The following is a 22,507-nucleotide window of genomic DNA, read 5'->3' as shown; positions in this document are numbered from 1 at the left end:
CGCCTAACACAGATGTGCGGTCCGGAGGCGGCAGCCCTGCGCTGAATGACGCATATACGCGTCATCTCGCGAGAGCCGAGATTTCCTGTGAACGCGCGCACACAGGCGCGCGCGTTCACAGGAACTGAAGGTAAGCGAGTGGATCTCCAGCCTGCCAGCGGCGATCGCTCGCTGGCAGGCTGGAGATGTGATTTTTTTTTAACCCCTAACAGGTATATTAGACGCTGTTTTGATAACAGAATCTAATATACCTGCTACCTGGTCCTCTGGTGGTCCCTTTTGTTTGGATCGACCACCAGAGGACACAGGTAGCTGTGTAAAGTACCACAAAACACTACACTACACTACACCCCCCCTGTCACTTATTAACCCCTTATGAACCCCTGATCACCCATGATCACCCCATATAGACTCCCTGATCACCCCCTGTCATTTATCACCCCCCTGTCAGGCTCCTTTCAGACGTCCGTATGATTTTTACGGATCTACGGATACATGGATCGGATCCGCAAAACACATACGGACGTCTGAATGGAGCCTTACAGGGGGGTGATCAATGACAGGCGGGTGATCACCCATATAGATTCCCTGATCACCCCCTGTCATTGATCACCCCCCTGTAAGGCTCCATTCAGATGTCCGTATGATTTTTACGGATCCACGGATACATGGATCGGATCCGCAAAACACATACGGACGTCTGAATGGAGCCTTACAGGGGGGTGATCAATGACAGGCGGGTGATCACACATATAGATTCCCTGATCACCCCCTGTCATTGATCACCCCCCTGTCATTGATCACCCCCCTGTAAGGCTCCATTCAGATGTCCGTATGATTTTTACGGATCCACGGATACATGGATCGGATCCGCAAAACACATACAGATGTCTGAATGGAGCCTTACAGGGGGGTGATCAATGACAGGCGGGTAATCACCCATATAGATTCCCTGATCACTCCCTGTCATTGATCACCCCCCTGTCATTGATCACCCCCCTGTAAGGCTCCATTCAGATGTCCGTATGATTTTTACAGATCCACGGATACATGGATCGGATCCGCAAAACGCATACGGACGTCTGAATGGAGCCTTACAGGGGGGTGATCAATGACAAGGGGGTGATCACGCATATAGACTTCCTGATCACCCCCCTGTCATTGATCAGCCCCCTGTAAGGCTCCATTCAGACGTCCGTATGATTTTTACGGATCCACGGATACATGGATCGTATCCGCAAAACGCATACGGACGTCTGAATGCAGCCTTACAGGGGGGTGATCAATGACAGGTGGGTGATCACCCATATAGATTCCCTGATCACCCCCTGTCATTGATCACCCCCCTGTCATTGATCACCCCCCTGTAAGGCTCCATTCAGACGTCCGTATGCTTTTTGTGGATCCGATCCATGTATCCGTGGAGCCGTAAAAATCATACAGACATCTGAATGGAGCCTTACAGGTGGGTGATCAATGACAGGGGGGTGATCAATGACAGGGTGGTGATCACCCCATATAGACTCCCTGATCACCCCCCTGTCATTGATCACCCCCTGTAAGGCTCCATTCAGAAATTTTTTTGGGCCTAAGTTATCGGAAATTTTTTTATTTTTTTATTTTTTTTCTTACTAAGTCTCATATTCCACTAACTTGAGTAAAAAAATAAAATCTCACATGAACTCACCATATCCCTCACGGAATCCAAATGCGTAAATATTTTAGACATTGTTGAAAAATAAATGATGGTCCAACTAAACGCAAACCTGATGGAATAGCATGCAGCTGCAAGATGCTGTGTTAGCTATGCTGGTTCAGTATGCCTTCAATTTTGAATAAATCCCCAACAGTGTCACCAGCAAAGCACCATCACACCTTCTCCTCCATGCTTCACGGTGGGAACCAGGCATGTAGAGTCCATCCGTTCATCTTTTCTGCGTCTCACAAAGACACGGTGATTGGTACCAAAGATCTAAAATTTGGACTCATCAGACCAAAGCACAGATTTCCACTGGTCTAATGTCCATTCCTTATGTTCTTTAGCCCAAACAAGTCTCTTCTGCTTGTTGCCTGTCCTTAGCAGTGGTTTCCTAGCAGATATTCTACCATGAAGGCCTGATTCACACAGTCTCCTCTTAACAGTTGTTCTAGAGATGTGTCTGTGCTAGAACTCTGTGTGGCATTGACCTGGTCTCTAATCTGAGCTGCTGTTAACCTGCGATTTCTGAGGCTGGTGACTCGGATGAACTTATCCTCCGCAGCAGAGGTGACTCTTTTTTTTTTGCAAATCTCTTTTTATTATTTCAGTATATCAAAGAGAAAAATTTCACATTATGACATTCCATAACATTTGCAAAAGGCATTCGGTATCATTATTACAAAATATGCAATACATGGAAAGAACATATCATGAATACAATACATCCTTAGAGTAATGTTGAACAAGGGGAATAACATAGTGTGCAGGGTGGGAAAGTAAGACAGGGGGAAGGCGCTTGGAGTTAAGCAAATGATTAACCCAAAAAGGGTTTGATATAATCATAGGATTACAATGGTATTAATGGCGGATAAAGAGAAAAACGAAGTCATCGTATTGTTTCCAACAATGTGGTGTATTTTACCCCTTAATGGGACGTAGCAGTCCCCAACTGGCTCAAAACCTCAGTATCCTTCTCCTCAAGTGCTTTTTTCCATGGCGACCAAACCTCCAGATATTTGTTTCTATTGCCTCTAGCCCAGCTCATCAATTCCTCCAACCTATGCAGTTGGTGCATTCTATCATACCACAACTTAATATCAGGAGGGTTGGTGTCTTTCCATTTAGTGGGGATAAGTAATTTAGCTGTGGCAATCATATGTGTAGGGAGATTATGTTTAGAAGGACGTAGATCAGGAGTAGGGACCCACAACAATACTAACTCAGGAGAGAGTGTTATAGAGGTGGCACAGCTCCTATTAATGGAATTTTCAACCTCCTTCCAAAATTGTGTCAGTAGGGGGCAAGACCACCAAATATGAGCCATGGACCCGCATTCCGCATGACATCTCCAACACCGGTCGTTAGGGGAGAGACCAATGGCGAACAAGTAAGCTGGGGTTCTGTACCACCTTGTGACAGTTTTATAGGAATTTTCCTGAAAGCGAGTGCATGTGGAAAATCCGTTAGCCTGAGATAAAATATAGGAAGTTTCACAATCCGTAAAGCTTCTCCCTAAGTCTTTCTCCCATAGGCGTATGAAATATGGCTTAGCTCTGCTAGACAGTTTTAATAGACTATCATATATGATAGATAAAGACCTCTTCAGAGGATTAGGTAATAAAGAGAGGTTTTCCAACCATGTTGGTTCGGAGAGCGTAAAACCTAAGTCCTTCTCAATTCTTTTACATGTGTTTTTAAAATCCCATATTTGAATTGGGGAAGGGAGCATATTACCCAACTTGGCGAATATGTCTACTAAAGGTAACATGCGGTTAGACTCCATCACCTCACCTATTTTAATACCTCCCAGTAAGTGCCACCAGCTCTTAATCACTCCACCCATTTTACCGAAGAGATATGGAAGAACATCTAGTGGGGCTAGTTTAGATAAATTGTTCCCTTTAGGAGGGGCCAAGGGAGAATTGCAATGGCTGAGAATCATACTTTTGGTAAGCACACCCATCCTTGGACAAAGAGAGAGAGGGGCTTCTTGTGACCATAGGATAGCATTCCTGTGTATCCCAAGTAATGCTCTTTCAATATCAAGGAAGGGGTTATTTATTTTATCATTGACCAAAAGTGCCCACCTAGCTAATTGGATGGCTCTGTGGTACAGTGCCATATCCGGCAGTGATATACCTCCTTTATATCTCTTCTGGGAAAGGATGGAGTAAGCTAGTCTGGGTCTCCTAGTATTCCACAAAAAGGTAGAAAATAAGCTTCTGATTTGGGCGTAATAGGAAGCAGGGATATGTATCGGAAGGGCCTGGAACAGATATAGAAATTGCGGAAGGACAAATGTGGAAAGGAGGTTTTTCCTTCCAAACCACGACATATATGGTACTTTTAAAGAGGAGACAAAGGTTCTAATTTTAGAGATTAATGGGGTATAATTTAGTTTAAAAAGTAGGTTCAGATTGGCGGGGACATTTACCCCTAGGAACTTAATTGATGATGTGGGCCATTTGAACACAGATGAGCGTTTAAGTGAGGATAGAACATTATTAGGTATATTAATAGGGAGGGCCTCAGATTTAGAAAAATGTATCTTAAAATTGGACACTGCACTGTATTCATCAAATAAGGACATAATGGTAGGGAGAGCTTCTTCAGGATTGGAGATTACCAGTAACAGGTCATCTGCAAAAGAGAGGGAGAGAGGGGGCAACCCTGTCTGGTCCCATTTTTAATGGGGAAGGCATCCGACAGGGTCCCATTAACCAGCACTTGCGCTGTAGGGCATGAGTATAACGAGAAAATGGCCGAGACAAAAATTGATGGGAAACCAAATTTTTGCAAGGTGGCTCTCATGAAATCCCAGTTAACCCTGTCGAATGCCTTCTCCGCATCAGTACCTAATAATAGCATAGGTGTTCTCGTGATCTGGGAATTGTGGATCAGGTGGATCAACCTCCATATATTGTGTTTCCCTTCCCTTCCTGGGACAAACCCCACCTGTTCCGGGTCGATAAGTTTATTAAGAAGAGGGGAAATCCTGAAAGCTAGCAATTTAGACCACCACTTCAAGTCGCAATTCAATAGTGAGATAGGCCTATAGCTCACACATTCTGAGGATTGTTAGAGCTTCTTTGTGAACTTCTGAGTTGGTTAATTTATGCAATGTTTCTTGTGTCTGTATCTGAGATAATAGGGATAATAGTTCCTTTGTCGATTTATTTTTAACATATGAACCTAAGGCTATTAGTTCTCCCCTAATATAGGCTTTATGGGCCTCCCAAAGTATTGGAGTGGAGATATCAGGAGTAGCGTTATATTTGAAGTAATTCTCTAGTTTGTCCCCTAAAGCGTCAAGGTGGTGTTGAGATTCCAATAGTGTGGTGTTTAGCCGCCACGACCATACCTTATGTGGGAGGCACTGTAGGGATAGAGTCATATGGGTGGGGGCATGGTCCGAGACCACTATGTTCCCTATTTCAGAACTTTGAACACATTGAATATAGGAGTCTGGTACAAATAGGTAATCCAACCTACTGTATGAGTTGTGGACATGAGAAAAGAAAGTAAAATCTTTCTCTGTAGGGTGTAAAGTCCTCCAGACATCAATCAGATGCAACTCTGCCAAGGCAGTCATTAATTTCACTGCTTGCTTTCTATTTTGGCTGGAGGATTTATTCGTGGGAGTATCAAGCGAGATGTTGAAGTCTCCGCCCACTACCAGCATACCTTCAGAGAAATCTTTGACCTTCTTAAAAGCTTTGATCAGCCATGGGACCTGGCGAGAATTGGGGGCATAAATGTTAGCTATTGTAATCTTAAAGTTGAAGATGGTACCTTGGATCATAAGTAGGCGACCTTCTGGGTCAGAATAGATTTTGACAAGGTGAAAAGGTATAGATGAGCTTATAGCTATGGAAACTCCTCTAGAGGCAGAAGAGTGGGTGGCATGGAACCATTGGGAGTATTTGGACTCAGGAAGATGGGGGATACGATTATGACGGAAATGGGTTTCCTGCCATAAAACTATATCAGCTCTCTGTTTATAAAGCAAGTTGATGATCTGTCTTCTCTTTTGGGGGGCGTTGAGCCCATTCACATTATGAGACCAAACTTTTAGGCTAGCCATATTGCATCAATACCAATGACATTTTTAGCATTCTAAGCGCCGTGAGGGTAAGAATAACTAAGGGAAACCAATTTTTACAAAAAACATCAGCAACGAACCAGATGTAAGTGTGCCCAAGAAGTGTATTCTGAAGTTGAGGTGATGACGTTTCCTTGGGCCAATCCCCGCCATCCCCAGACAAAGTCCAAGGAGGGCAGGGTCGCCCCGCAGAAACACCACACCCCGGCTGGGAGGGGGGGATAACCTCTGGCATCTAGACTGGCTGCCTTATGCCAGACTATTATTAATGCACCTCAAATATAAACGGGTGGTGAAATCTGAAAACAGGTGTAGAGAAAAACTGAAGATCTGAAAATGTACGAAAAGCCATTATAAGCGACAGGACTGTTGCAAATAATAAAAGGTATGACACCGAGGATAGAGTATGGGTGCAAACTCAGACCCACCAACCACCCCACAGTGATGGCAAATGAGTCCGAAGAAACCATAGGCCTACACAAATAGCCCATCATCAGTGTCATTAGGTGATTATAGAAAAACATTCGTACATAACCTTAAGACTTAAACATGGGTCTCTAAAACAGGTATCATTATTATTATTAGAGGGTCGCCAAATGACCCTTTACGGTCAACAGAACTAGGTGACCATGGGATTAAGGAGGATAAGCTAAGGAATACTGCATAGATTCTCATGTGACCCTCCTGTTCTTTGGAGACTTCGGCTTCTTTACCACCTGCCATGTAGGAATCTCCGGCAGGTCAGGAATACCCAGGTCTTCAGGTACTGGCATCCAGGGTTGAACCTCCACAGGATCGATCTCAAGCTTTCCCCATGCATCCGCTAAGTCCTGCGGTGTTCTTATGATAATCTGTTGTCCCGCTTTAGAAGTGGCCAGGCCGAAGGGAAACAACCACCTCACTGGGAGCTTATGTGATCTAAGCGCTTCCGTTACAGGTTTTAGCGCTCTTCTTTTCGCTAATGTGCTGGAAGCTAAATCTTGATAGAACTGTATGCGGGCTCCATTGTATAAAGTCTCCTTCGATTCTCTTGCGGCCCGTAATATAGCAGCAGTGTCCAAATAATTCAAAAGTCCGCAACTAATATCCCTTGGGGGGCCATTCTCAGGCGGTTTTGACCTCAGGGCCCTGTGGGCTCTCTCAATTATGATCTGGGAGGCTTTTTCCTCTCCCACCAGAGAAGTGAAAATGGCCATAACCGCATTTGAGATCTCTCCAGGAGGCACGGTTTCAGGGACCCCCCTTATTCGGACATTCTTCCTCCTGCTTCTATTCTCCTGATCTTCTAAGTGGAGAAGAGCAGAAGTAATATAAGAGTTATGGCCTTGAAGGACTTTTCGGACAGCTTCCCCGTGGGAGACAATCGCTGTCTGTGCCTCTTCTAATGCTATGACGCGCCCCCCGATCTGTTTTACCTCAGTCTTAATGTCCGAGATGTCCTTGTGCAGGGGTTGTAGCGCTTTATACAATGTCTTCTTGAAGAAGGCTCTGGACAGCGGTAGATCCACATTCTCTGCCCCTTCCGACATGGCGCATGAGCTTTCTCCATCCGAGTCTTCGGTCTGCGCGGCAGCTCTGGCACCCTCCGGCGCCATCTTAGATCTGTGTGCCGGGGAGAAACTTCTCTTTTTAAGAAAACGGTCCATCTCTGCTTGAGTATGGCTCGGTTTCTGCATGCCCGAGGCAGAGTCGCTTCTGTCCTTGGTAGTTTTCACCATCTCAACGGGCTTTATCACCCGTTATGCTAGAAAGGCAGCGGCGTCTGTGAGGAGCTCTGAGACTAAGCGGCCATCTCGGCTCACGGCTAGCTCCGCCCCCCCCAGCAGAGGTGACTCTTGACCTTGCTTTCCTAGGGCGGTCCGCATGTGAGACAGTTTATTTGTAGCGCTTGATGGTTTTTGTGACTGCCCTTGGGGACACTTTCAACATTTTCCCAATTTTTTGGACTGACTGACCTTCATTTCTAAAATATAATGATGGCCACTCGCTTTTCTTTACTTAACTGCTTTTTTCTTACCATAATACAAATTTTAACAGTCTATTCAGTAGTACTATCAACTGTGTATCCACCTGACTTCTCTACAACGCAACTGATGGTCCCAACCCCATTTATAAGGCATGAAACCCCACTTATTAAACCTGACAGGGCACACCTGTGAAGTAAAAACTATTTCAGGTAACTACCTCTTGAAGCTCATCAAGAGTGTGCAAAGCATTAATCAAAGCAAAAGGTGGCTACTTTGAAGAACATAGAATATGACATATTTTTAGTTGTTTCACACTTTTTTGTTATGTATATAATTCCACATGTGTTAATTCATAGTTTTGATGCCTTCAGTGTGAATCTACAATTTTCATAGTCATGAAAATAAAGAAAACTCTTTGAATGAGAAGGTGTGTCCAAACTTTTGGTCTGTAATGTATATTCTCAGTTCACTTCTACAGTTATTTGTGTTGAAAGTGTTTAGTAGCCTATTTCAGTACAAAAAGAAAAATATATACGCACTTCACTGTTGCAGTTATTTTTGGTGAAAGCGTTTAGTGGCCTATTTCAGAACAAAAATAAAAATATATTCTCCGTTCACTTCTGCAGTTATATGTGGTAAAAGCGTTTAGTGGCGTATTTCAGTACAAAAAGAAAAATATATACGCAGTTCACTTCTGTAGCTATATGTGTTGAAAGCGTTTAGTGACGTATTTCATTGCAAATAGAAAAATATGTTTTCATTTCACTTCTGCAGCTATATTTGGTAAAAGCATTTATTGGCTTATTTCAGTAGAAAAATAAAAATATATACGCAGTTAACTTTTGCAGCTTTTTGTGGTGAAGGCGTTTAGTGGCGTATTTCAGTACAAAAAGAAAAATATATTCTCAGTTCACTTCTGCAGTTATATGTGTTAAAAGGGCTTAGCAGCCTATTTCATTACAAAAAGAAAAATATATACGCATTTCACTGTTGCAGTTATTTGTGGTAAAAGTATTTAGTGGCTATTTCAGTGCAAACTAAATATATATTCTCAGTTCACTTTTGGAGTTATATGTGTTAGGCTAATTTCACACTCGTGTTTTGTGCAGATCCATCTTGTATTTGCACAGATGAAACCACACTAATAATGCAAACCCTTATGCATTATTCATTTAAAAAAAAGTCTAAGTCAAAACGGATCCGTCTTGACTTACATTTAAAGTCAATGGAGGACAGATCCGTTTTCAATTGCACTATATTGTGTCAGTGAAAAACGGATCTGTCCCCATTTAAGTTCAGAGAGAAAAATATATGCATGCTTCACTGTTGCAGTTATTTGTGGTGAAAGCGTTTAGTGGCCTATTTAGGGACAAAAAGAAAAATATATTCTTAGTTCACTTGTGCAGTTATATGTGATTTTTCAACCCCGGACCCGAACCTGAACTTTTCAATAAAAGTTCAGGTTCGTGTTCGATGTTCGGCGAGTTAATGGTGCTTTTTAAAAGGCTTCAGAGCAGCCAATCAACAAGCGTTTAACTCATGTGCCCTTAGAAGCCATCACAGCCCGGCTGTGATTGGCCAGTGCAGCATGTGACCCAGCCTCTATATAAGGTGGAATAACGTAGCGCTGCACATCACTTTGCTTTTATTAGTGTAGGGATAGGATGCTGCTGCTGTGAGGGAGAAAATAGGAAAGAATATTTTATCACAAGTGCTTGTTTAACTCAGCGATCTACAGCAATATTATTTTGTGGGTGCAGTGCAAAATATTTTTACCCTGCCACGAGCCCAGTGACACTGAAAAAAAACTTTTATCCATCTGTTAGTTACGTGGGTGCCATTTTATGCAAGTTCAATGCACCAGCACAGCATATGTGCTTTTGTGACAGTCAAATACAAGCTTGAAATACTGCAATTATATTCTGGGTTTAAAAAAAAAACACTCCTTTTTGACAATACACTACATCTGGGGCCTTTGCTGCATCTGTCTGTGTGAAATACAAGCATTAGATGCTGCTGTTATATTCTGTTATTAAATAAAAACCCATTTTGGGCAATACTAAATTTGCAGCCTTTGCTGCATCTGTCAGTGTTAAATACAATCTTTACATACTGCAATAATATTCTGGGTATAAAAAAAAAAAACATTTTTGGCAATACCCTAAATCTGGGTCCTTTGCTGCATGTTTCAGTGTGTAATGCAAGCTTGAAATACTGTAATAATATTCTGTCATACAAAAAACACCCATTTCGGGCAAAATACAAAATTGTGGCCTTTGCTGCATCTATCAGCGTGAAATACAAGCTTTAAATACTGCAATAATATTCTGGGTTTAAAAAAAAACACCCATTTTTGGCAATACCCTACATCTGGGGCCTTTTCTGCATTTGTCAGTGTGAAATGCAAGCTTGAAATACTGCAATAATATACTGGGTTTAAAAAAAAACACCAATTTTTAGCAATACCCTATATCTGGGGCCTTTGTTGCATTTGTCAGTTGTGAAATCCAAGCTTGAAATACTGCAATAATATTTAAAAATAAACATCAATTTTGGGCAAAATACATCATTTGCGGCCTTTGCTACATCTGTCAGTGTGAAATACAAGCTTGAAATACTGCAATAATATTATGGGTTTAAAAAAACACCAATTTTTGCCAATATCCTACATCTGGGGTCTTTGCTGCATCTGTCAATGTGAAATACAAGCTTGAAATACTACAATAATATTCTGGGTTTAAAAAAACACCCTTTTTTGCAATACCCTACATATGTGGCCTTTGCTGCATTTGTCAGTGTCAAATACAAGCTTGAAATACTGCAATAATATTCTTGGTTAAAAAACAAACTATTTTTGGCAATACTCTATATCTAGGGCCTTTTCTGCATTTGTTAGTGTGAAATACAAGCTTGAAATACTGCAATAATATTCTGGGTCTAAAAAAATCTCCCATTTTTGGCAATACCCTACATCAGGGGCCTTTGTTGCATTTGTCAGTTGAAAACACAAGCTTGAAATACTGCAATAATATTCTGTTATAAAAAACATCAATTTTGGGCAAAATACATAATTTGTGGCCTTTGCTGCATCGGTCAGTGTTAAATACAATCTTTAAATACTGCAATAATATTCTGGGAATAAAAAAACACCCATTTTTGGAAATAGCCTAAATCTGGGTCCTTTGCTGCATGTTTCGGTGTGTAATACAAGCTTGAAATGCAGCAATAATATTTAAAAATAAACATCAATTTTGGGCAAAATACATAATTTGCTGCCTTTGCTGCATCTGTCAGTGTGAAATACAAGCTTGAAATACTGCAATAATATTCTGGGTTTAAAAAAACACCCATTTTTGACAAATCACTACATCTGGGGCCTTTGCTGCATCTGTCTGTGTGAAATGCAAGTGTTAGATGCTGCTGTTATAGTCTTTTATAAAAAAAAACACCCATTTCGGGCAAAATACTAAATTTGTGGCCTTTGCTGCATCTTTCAGTGTGAAATACAAGCTTTAAATACAGCAATAATATTCTGGGTATAAAAAACAGCTATTTTTGGCAATACCCTACTTCTGGGGCCTTTGCTGCATTTTCAGTTTGAAATGCAAGCTTGAAAAACTGCAATAATATACTAGGTTTAAAAAAAAAAAACTTTTTGGGCAATACCCTACATCTGGGGCCTTTGCCCCATTTGTCAGTGTGAAATACAAGCTTGAAATACTGCAATAATATTCTGGGTTTAAAAATACACCCATTTTTGACAATACACTACATCTGGGGCCTTTGCTGCATCTGTCTGTGTGAAATACAAGCGTTAGATGCTGCTGATATATTCTGTTATTAAAAAAAAACAATTTTGGGCAAAATACTAAATTTGCAGCCTTTGCTGCATCTGCAGCAATCTGGGTCCTTTGCTGCATGTTTCAGTGTGTAATACAAGCTTGAAATACTGCAATACTATTTAAAAATAATCATCAATTTTGGGCAAAATACATAATTTGCGGCCTTTGCTGCATCTGTCAGTGTGAAATACAAGCTTGAAATACTGCAATAATCTTCTGGGTTTAAAAAAAACACCAATTTTTGACAATACACTACATCTGGGGCCTTTGCTGCATCTGTCTGTGTGAAATGCAAGCGTTAGATGCTGCTGTTATATTCTGTTATAAAAAAAACACCCATTTCTGGCAAAATACTAAATTTGTGGCCTTTGCTGCATCTTTCAGTGTGAAATACAAGCTTTAAATACTACAATAATATTCTGGGTTAAAAAAACAAAAACTATTTTTGGCAATACTCTACATCTGGGGCCTTTTCTGCATTTGATAGTGTGAAATACAAGCTTGAAATACTGCAATAATATTCTCGGTTAAAAAAAAACACCCATTTTTGGCAATACCCTACATCTGGGGACTTTGTTGCATTTGTCAGTTGGAAATACAAGCTTGAAATACTGCAATAATATTATGTTATATAAAAAAAAATACATTTTGGGCAAAATACATAATTTGCGGCATTTGCTGCATCTGTCAGTGTTAAATCCAAGCTTGAAATACTGCAATAATATTCTGGGTAAAAAAAAAACACCCATTTTTGGCAATACCCTACATCTGGGACCTTTGCTGCATGTGTCAGTGTGTAATACAAGCTTGAAATATCTAACGCTTGTATTTCACACAGACAGATGCAGCAAAGGCCGCAAATTATGTATTTTGCCTAAAATGGGTGTTTTTTTTTTTACCCAGAATATTATTGCGTTATTACAGACAATCACAGCCGTATGTACACAGCCTATGTGGACAAGCTCACACTCATTAAAATGAACCAGGCATGGATCCTACAGGACTTGTCCATACCTTGTGCAGAATAGACATGTATACCAGCCTTACCCAGCAATTGTTATACTACAGCGCAATTGCTCATTGTTGTATTTTTGATATTTCTCAATCTTTTGGGGTGTACCCTATTTTATAATAAATTAATTCATTAATTAATTAAAACAAAAAACTGTGTTGGCTAGCTTATCCTTCCTCACCGCCGCTTCCATCTACACCGCCACAGCCTCCTCAACCTCCTACTCCATATAGACCTCTACCTTATACATCAAAATAATTTTTTGAAAATTTTTACGTATTTTATTTAATTTTAAGTCATTACACTCATTTTTCTGCTCTACCTAGTGGACAGGTTAATACTTTTTACTAATTTGTCTGTTACATTGTCGGGTGAAATTCACACATTTTTGGCTATGATATACACCTGCTCTACCTAGTGGACAGGTTATTAAATTTCACAAAATTGTCTGTTACATTGTCAGATGACAGTCACCAATTTTTGGCTGTGATATACCCCTGCTCTACATTGTAGACAGGTTAATACATTTCACAAATTTTTCTGTTACATAGTTGGGTGACATTCACCAATTTTTGGCTGTGATATACCCCTGCTCTACCTAGTGGACAAGGAAATACATTTCACTAATTCGTCTGTTACATTCTTGGGTGACATTTTACCATTTTTGTTGTGAATATACCCCTCCTCTACATAGGTGACAGGGACATAAATGTCAAAAATATCGTCAGTTACATTTTACCAATTTTGACATATGCAAACCGCTGCTCTGCATAGGTGACAAGGACCTAATATTTGTAAAATGGTCTGTTCCATTGGTGGGTGACATTAACCTATTTTTGGTGATTAAAAACCCCTGCTCTGCATAGGTAAAAGGGAATTACATTTTCAAAATTTGTCTTTAATCGACGCGCGCCCTCTCCTTTCATTTGATGTTTGAACTTTAACAACTTGTCCCACATTTCCACTTGATCACATTTGAGCCATTGACCTCTCTTGGATGTCGTATCTCTTTCTCACGCTCCCTCTCTGGCATGGAACCCTGATTCGCCATTAACCGTGATCAACATGGTAGGTGCAGAAAAGAACATCGAAAGTTGATAGAGAAGATATCCAAATGGATTGTGGACATCACGGGGACGTGCGATTAGGCAGAAGTTATCTAGAGTCAACAAAGCGGCAGCAGAGCCTCTCCTGTCTAACGTTTCAAAATCCAAAATACCCCAGTGACATTCCCTATAATTTTTTAATAATCATTCCAATAACAAGGCATCTTAAGAGTCCTGTATTGTTATTTATCGTCACTACCTCCCCGAGTCGGGAGTCGGTAATTGTCGTGCGCCCCCTCCTTTACTTGGAAGCTTCGGCTTCAATAATTTGTCCCACATTTCCACTAGATCACATTTAATTTTATACATTGACCTCCCTTGGATGTGGTATCCCTTTCTCACGCTCCCTCTCTGGCGTGGAACACTGATTCGCCGCTAACCGTGATCAACATGGTAGGCGCAGAAAAAAACATCGAAAGTTGCTAGAGTAGATATCCAATTGGATCGTGGACATCACGGGGACGTACAATATGGTGGAGCAGTATGTGTGCACATGCCTACATGTACTGACTGATGGGTCTGCCCCCTTCAACTTCTGGGTCTCCAAATTGGGCACATTGCCCTTTACGCCTTGGAGGTGCTGGCCTGCCCTGCAGCCAGTGTATTGTCTGAACATTTGTTTAGCATGGCTGGAGGGGGTTATAGTTCCCAATGTTTTGGGGTGTACCCTGATAAAAAAATAATAATAATAAATAAAACAAAAAAGCAGTGTAGGCTACCTCCTGCTCCTCCACCGCCGCTTCCACCTACAACACCATATTTACCACCTCCTCAACCACCTACTCCATATGGACCTCGTCCTCCAAGATCAAGATTTTTTTAATGTATTTTATGCTATTTTAAGTCATTTCCATATCTACATTTGTTTGCAGAGCACTTGCCGTGCTCTTAACCCCATTTTGCTGCCTTTTGCAGCCCTCTAGCCCTTTCCATGACTTTTTTTTAGCCATTTTAGGGCCGAACCCATCAAACCAAAACATACAGGTGTCCGCTCAACACTAGTTAAAAGCGTTTAGTGGCCTATTTCAGTACAAAATGAAAAATATATTCTTACTTCACTTTTGCAGTCATATGTGTTGAAAGCCTTTAGTGGCTTATTTCAGTACAAAATGAAAAATATATACGCATTTCACTGTTGCAGTTATTTGTGGTGAAAGTGTTTAGTGGCCTATTTCAGTATAAAAATATATTCTCATTTCACTTCTGCAGTTATATGTGTTGAAAGCGTTTAGTGGCGTATTTCAGTACAAAAAGTAAAATATATACGCAGTTTACTGTTGCTGTTAGTTGCGGTTAAAGCGTTTAGTGACGTATTTCAGTACTAAAAGTGAAATATATACATAGTTCACTGTTGCAGTTATTTGCGGTAAAAGTGTTTAGTGGCCTATTTCAGTACAAAAAGAAAAATATATTCTCAGTTCACTTCTGCAGTTATATGTGGTAAAATCTTTTAGTGGACTATTTAATTGCCAAAATAAAAATATATCCGCATTTTACTGTTGCAGTTTTTTTGTGGTAAAAGCATTTAGTAGCTATTTCAGTGCAAAAAAAAATATATATTCTCAGTTCTCTTCTGCAGTTACATGTGTTAAAAGCATATAGTAGCCGATTTAGGTTCAGAGAGAAAAATATCTATATGCACTTCACCATTGCAGTCATTTGTGGTGAAACCATTTAGTGGCCTATTTCAGTACAAAAATTATATATATTCTCAGTTCACTTCTGCAGTTATATGTGTTGAAAGCATTTAGTGGTCTTTTCAGTACAAAAAGAAAAATATATATGCACTTCACTGTTGCAGTTATTTGTGGTGAAAGCGTTTAGTGGCCTATTTGAGGACAAATAGAAAAATATATATGCATTTCAATGTTGCAGTTATTTGTGGCGAAAGCAATTAGTGGCCTATTTCGGTACAAAAAAATATGTACTCTCAGTTCACTTCTGCAATTATATGTGTTGAAAGCGTTTAGTGGCCTATTTCAGTACAGAGAGAAAAATATATACACACTTGACTGTTGCAGTAATTTGTGGTAAAGACATTTAGTGGCCTATTTAAGTACAAAAAGAAAAAATATATATGCATTTTACTGTTACAGTAATTTGCGGTGAAAGCGTTTAGTGGTGTATTTCAGTACACAAAGCAAAATATATACTCAGTTCACATCTGCAGCTATATGTGTTGAAAGCGTTTAGTGGCGTATTTCATTACAAATAGAAACATATATTTTTATTTCACTTCTGCAGCTATATTTGGTAAAAGCATTTATTGGCTTAGTTCAGTAGAAAAAAATATATATATACGCAGTTCACTTTTGCAACTATATGTGGTGAAGGCGTTTAGTGGCATATTTCAGTACAAAAAGAAAAATATATACGCAGTTCACTGTTGCAGTTAGTTGCGGTTAAAGCGTTTAGTGATGTATTTCAGTACTAAAAGTAAAATATATATGCAGTTCACTATTGCAGTTATTTGCAGTAAAAGCATATAGTGTCCTATTTCAGTACAAAAAGAAAAATATATTCTCAGTTCACTTCTACAGTTATATATGGTAAAAGAATTTAGTGGACTATTTCATTACCAAAAGAAAAAATATATCTGCATTTCACCGTTGCAGTTATTTGTGGTAAAAGCATTTAGTAGCTATTTCAATACAAAAAATATATATTCACAGTTCACTTCTGCAGTTAATTTGTTAAAAGTGTTTAGTGGCCTATTTAAGTTCAGAGAGAAAAATATATACACACTTCACCATTGCAGCAATTTGTGGTGAAAGCATTTAGTGGCCTATTTCAGTACAAAAATAAAAATATATACGCATTTCACCGTTGCAGTTATTTGTGGTAAAAGCGTTTAGTGGCCTATTTCAGTACAAAAAATATATATATATTCTCAGTTCACTTCTGCAGCTATATGTCTTGGAAGCTTTTAGTGGCCTATGTCAGTAGAAAAGGAAAAAAATATACGCACTTCACTGTTTCAGTTATTTGTGGTGAAAGCATTTAGTGGCCTATTTGAGGACAAATAGAAAAATATATACGCATTTCACTGTCACAGTTATTTGTAGTAAAAGCAATTAGTGGCCTTTTTCGGTAAAAAAAAAAAATATATATATATTCTCCGTTCACTTCTGCAGTAATATGTGTTGAAAATGTTTAGTGGCCTATTTCAGTACAAAAAGAAAAATATATATGCATTTTACTGTGTCCGTTATTTGTGGTTAAAGTGTTAAGTGGCCTATTTTAGAACAAAAATTAAAATATATTCTCAGTTTACTTCTGTAGTTATATGTCTTGAAAGCGTTTAGTGGCCTATTTCAGTACAAAAAGAAAAATATGTACGCACTAAACTGTTACAGTTATTTGTGGAGAAAGCATTTAGTGGCCTATTTCAGGACAAATAGAAAAATATATATGCATTTCACTGTTGCAGTGAAATTTGTGGTGAAAGCGTTTAGTGGCCTATTTCAGTACAAAAAAATATATATATTCTCAGTTCACTTCTGCAGCTATATGTGTTGGAAGTGTTTAGTGGCGTATTTAATTGCAAATAGAAACATATATTTTTGTTTCACTTCTGCAGCTATATTTGGTAAAAGCATTTATTGGCTTATTTCAGTAGAAAAATTAAAATTTATACGCAGTTCACTTTTGCAGCTATAAGTGGTGAAGGCGTTTAGTGGCGTATTTCATTATAAAAAGAAAAAATATATACGCAGTTCACTTCTGCAGCTAAATTGTGGTGAAGGTGATTAGTGACATATTTCAGTACAAAAAGAAAAATATATACGCAGTTCAGTGTTGCAGTTATTGTGGTTAAAGCATATAGTGACGTATTTCAGTACGAAAAGAAAATAATATACACATTTCACCGTTGCAGTTATTTGTGGTAAAAGCATTTAGTGGCCTATTTCAGTACAAAAAATATATATATTCTCAGTTCACTTCTGCAGTTATATGTGTTGAAAGCGTTTAGTGGCCTATTTCAGTACAAAAAGAAAAATGTATACACACTTCCCTGTTGCAGTTATTTGTGGTGAAAGCGTTCAGAGGCCTATTTCAGGACAAACAGAAAAATATATACGCATATCACTGTTGCAGTTATTTGTGGTGAAAGCATTTAGTGGCCTATATAAGTACAAAAAAAAAAAAAAATATATATATATATATATATATATGCATTTCACTGTTGCAGTTATTTTTGGTGAAAATGTTCAGTTGCCTATTTTAGTACAAAAATAAAAATATTTTCAGTTCACTTCTGCAGTTATATGTGTGGAAAACCTTTAGTAGCCTATTTCAGTACAGAGAGAAAAAATATATACGCACTTTACTGTTGCAGTAATTTGTGGTGAAAGCATTTGGTGGCCTATTTAAGTACAAAAATAAAGATATGTTTGTTGCTTTTAGGGGTGTTTTAATTTGCTTTTAATTTATTTAGTTCAGCTAATAGTATGTCAGACAATAAAGTGTCAGGCCACGCACAGAAGTGTTACAGAGGCCTAAATGTTTCTGGCTTAGGTAGAGGTCAATATTAAAGGAGTGATCAATTGTAGTTATTAAAATTAAACTTTTAATCTATTATCTAAAATAAATTACCCTTAGGTAGACCAAGATATAAATAAATTAAAAAAGAAACTGTGAAATAGGAACACACAGTGCACGGCGGCACTAATATAAATAAACCATGGTCCTACCACTCTGGCGACAGGTCCCTTGTATATGTTTGTTGAGGAATATCGGTCGTTCCACCTACTCTCTACATGACCTACCCTGAGATCATCTACATAGATCCTGATTCTCTGTCCCCTGATGATTATTGATGCAAATATGAAACATGCATGTCGGGAATAGAGTAGGGAAATATAGGGCTTTGAGCTAGGGACAAGTTCCAGAAGGGGTCGCCATTATAAGAACGAGTGCTCTGTGGTGAGGCTGATCTGATTGATCTAGGCTAGGGCCACCACAGAGGCTCATTTAGGGGCGAATAGGTGTTGTCTAACAACCCTGACAACGAATGGCTATTTCAACCCCAGAGAAGTAATTGATCCGTCTTTAATTGGACCCGGGCTGCCATATCAAGGGACCTGTCGCCAGAGTGGTAGGACCACGGTTTATTTATATTAGTGCCGCCGTGCACTGTGTGTTCCTATTTCACTGTGTTTCTTTTTGAATTTATTTATTTTGTGGTCTTCCTACGGGTAATTTATTTTAGATAATAGATTAAAAGTTACATTTTAACATTTTAATAACTACAATTGATCACTCCTTTAATATTAACCCTGACACATTGGTGATCCATACTTGAGCATCAGATATATATCTACTCTGCTGTAATTTTTCGCAGGTAGAGGTCGCAGCAGAGTAAGGGGGCATGGCAGCAAAAGTCACAGCAAATGGCCTGAGCCTCTGGTGTCATCTAGCGGTCGTATCTTGACCAGCAACCCAGCGGTTCTTGATTGGTTAACTGTCACGGCCTATGGTGTGTTTTGTGACACTTTCCTTCACTTGGTTGCTCGTGGCAACGTGTGGTGTTGTGTGCATGTGGTGGCAGTGTCTCAGCCCTTTGGCTGATCCCCAGGACATGATTGCCACGCATGCCAATGCCCGCGGCAACAGGTGAAGTGTGTGTTTGTGTGTGTACTTCCCCTTTTCAGTGGCCGTCTTCCCTTGCCTTGTGTTGGAAGGGTTAATTCCCTTCTGTGTGTGTGAACACTGGGTGTGTCTGTTGGGTGTGGCTACTTGGGCCTATAAAGCCTCAGTGAATATCACTAGTTTGAGGGGTACTTCAGCCATGGCTAGCTGGAGCAGCCTCCTGTGTTATACCATCTGCCAGTGGGGGCCACCCTTGTGGTCATAAGTTCATGTATGGTGTTTAGAAGATGTTTGTTTGGTCTCTTTGTTATTGCAGCATATGGTTTCCTGGGTTCCCGTGTGATGTCTGTTGTGTGCTGTGTCCTTTGTGTTGTTGTGGACAGTAACACTTGTACATGGGTTCCAGGTTGTGTGTCTGTGGCAGGTAAGTGTGGTACTAGTCTCACTTACCTGTCATTGCCATATGTCTGTTCATGTTCCCCTATGTAGCTTGGCCAGTGAGACTCCTGTTCCTCCGTGTCTAGGAGGAACAGGTCGTCTTAACCTGCTCCTAGTCCAGGGCCACCCTGAGGGCTAGCAGGAATATCAGGTTCCGGAGTATGAGCCCTCCTACCATCAGGGTTGGCTCATAAGGATAGGAGACAGGGTCAGAATTAGGGATGTGTAGGAGGTGACCTGCTCCCTGATTCTTGTCCTGGCCATGCTCTGACCATCCATCTGCTGATACCGCACGGCTGAGGGTTTTCCCCATCCTCAGCCGTGACATTAACTCGGTCATCCACTTCATCCCAAGTGACATCAGACACCCCCAGCCAACAGTCGGTGGGTTCGTCAGACACAACCCTTAGTTGGCATGGCCCGGGAGCAGGCCCTGTGACCTCACCTATCCTCAACCTGCCTCTGTCCTTTGCTGTTCCCTCAGCCACAGAAGTATTTTATGCTGTGGGCTCAGCTCCATTATATAGCGAGGCTGACCTCCTAAAGGACAGTCGGCAGCTACTGCCTAGTCAAGATTTGGAGGAGACATCTGCCGCTTCCTCCACTAGGTGGGAAAATAGTGATGAGGAGGGGGGCCGTGGAAGGTGGTCTTCCGAGCGGTCAGGCCACTGACCCAGAGAACGTTGAGGAGGATATCAGTTATGTGTAGACACTACTCAATGATGATGAAGCCGATCGCACTTGGGAGCCAGGTGCAGAAGAGGCTTCATCATCATCAGGAGAATAGTGTGGCAGCCTTTCCGTGAGGCAGCGGCTGAGCCAGAAAGGTGGTAGCATGGCTGGGAGTCAGCAGGATGGCAGCAGTGGGAGTTCAGGAGTCAAACGTGCCCGAGGAAGACCACCTGCTTCGCAGCAGCCTACCTGCCCGGGAAGTAGTGGTGCTCGGAGGCATCGGCAGTAGCAGTCAGTGCAGACTGTTGGGGGGGAGAGAAATCACCTATCTCCTCCCTCATTTCCATCTACCACCCTAATCATGCTCTTCGTTCTGTTACCAATCTAAGATTAATAACCTCCATAACTTGTACCTCTCACTCCCATCTTCAAGACTTTTCTCGAGCTGCACCTACTCTCTGGAATACTCTGCCCCAGAATGCTAGGTCAATCCACTACTTCTCCACCTTCAAATGTGCCTTAAAAACAGATATTTTCAGGCAGGCTTATCAAGCTACCTAAAATGACTTTTCCCAGACTAAACCTTCCCCCACCAACTCCTCTGGCCTAAACTCAATCCTCTAGTAGTCCTAAACCCCAAGCAGATCGGCCGGCACCAGTCCTGTCAGTTCAAAAATGGCTCAAATCCTACTTATCATAATTAACTACCTTATGTGTCCCAATTCCTTATAGATTGTAAGCTGTTGTGAGCAGGGCCCTGACTCTTAGTGTTTCAGTTGCATATTAGCCAGTTGTTTTTGTTTTGCATATGAACATTATTAATTTTTTAAAGTGCTACAGAATATGGTGGTTCTCTATAAATACATTTTATTAATATTATTATTATTACTCAGCGGTGTGGCAGGTTTTTGTTAAGCCGCCGGAGGAGGTTAACATGGCCATATGTAGAATATGTGGGCAGAAGGTGAGGTGTTGCCAGGGTGCCAATGCTGGCACCATGGCCCTGCATCAACATATGCAGCACCACCATAAAGTGGCCTGGGAGAACCGTGGCTCTGAGGTAGTGGCCTAGCTTGCCGCAGCAACCGCTGCTTTACCCAGTAGCACGCACCCAGTTTCAGCCAGTCAAGGCTCCACCACCTCAGTCGAAGGGAGCTGTCTGTCAATCCTATCTTCAGCTGACCCAGATGCTCCTGCTCCTCCTCCTCCTCGTCAGTCATTCTGTCAGCAATTGATCACTGAAGCAATTGCCAAGAGACAGCAGTATGCGTGCACTCATCCAACTGCGCAGAAGCTAAATGTGCTCCTGGCCAAGTTGCTGGTGCTGCAGTCCTTCCCTTTCCAAGTGGAACTGAACATAATTTCTTTGTAAAAATGGCAGCACCAGCCCTGCACAAATATGTAGAACAAAAGGTGGGCCAGTCCTTGAGCCTGTCAGTGTCTGCCAAAGTGCACGGCAGCGCCGACATGTGGAGCTGTAACTACGGTCAGGGACAATACATGTCCTTTACAGCCCACTGGGTGAATGTGGTTCCTGCACAGCCACACCAGCAACTTGGCCAGGTCATGCCGCTTGCACCTTCATGTTGTCACGTTGGTCCTGGACAATGTCCGGCTATGCCTCCTCATCCTCTACCATGTCCTCAGCCTCAACTGCAGGGACAAGTCACTGTCTGCGCTGCGTCAAGGAGAGCTGAGCCATGCCTGGCACACGTGTTCAATCTGGTTGTCAAGTGGTTCCTGAAGTCTTCCAACCATCTGCAAGGCATCCTAAAAATGGCCAGGAAACTTTGCATGCACTTCAGCCACTCTTACACCACAAAGCACACCCTCCTTGCGCGGCAGAACGGCACCCCCAACATAAACTGATATGCAACGTTTCCACCCGTTGGAATTCCACCCTCCATATGTTGGACCAACTACACGAACTGAAAAAGGCCATCAACGATTTCTTGATAATCAAAGCAGATAGGCGTACTCCCCTGTGTAACTTCGATGTTAGCCAGTGGAAGCTCATGCATGACACCTTTCGTTTGTAGTGTTGATCGCAAATATTCTAATTGCAATTTTTTTTTTG

Source organism: Bufo gargarizans, chromosome 4 (genome assembly GCF_014858855.1).
Source record: "Bufo gargarizans isolate SCDJY-AF-19 chromosome 4, ASM1485885v1, whole genome shotgun sequence".
Classification (NCBI taxonomy): Eukaryota; Metazoa; Chordata; class Amphibia; order Anura; family Bufonidae; genus Bufo; species Bufo gargarizans.
This window is presented reverse-complemented; position numbering follows the sequence as displayed.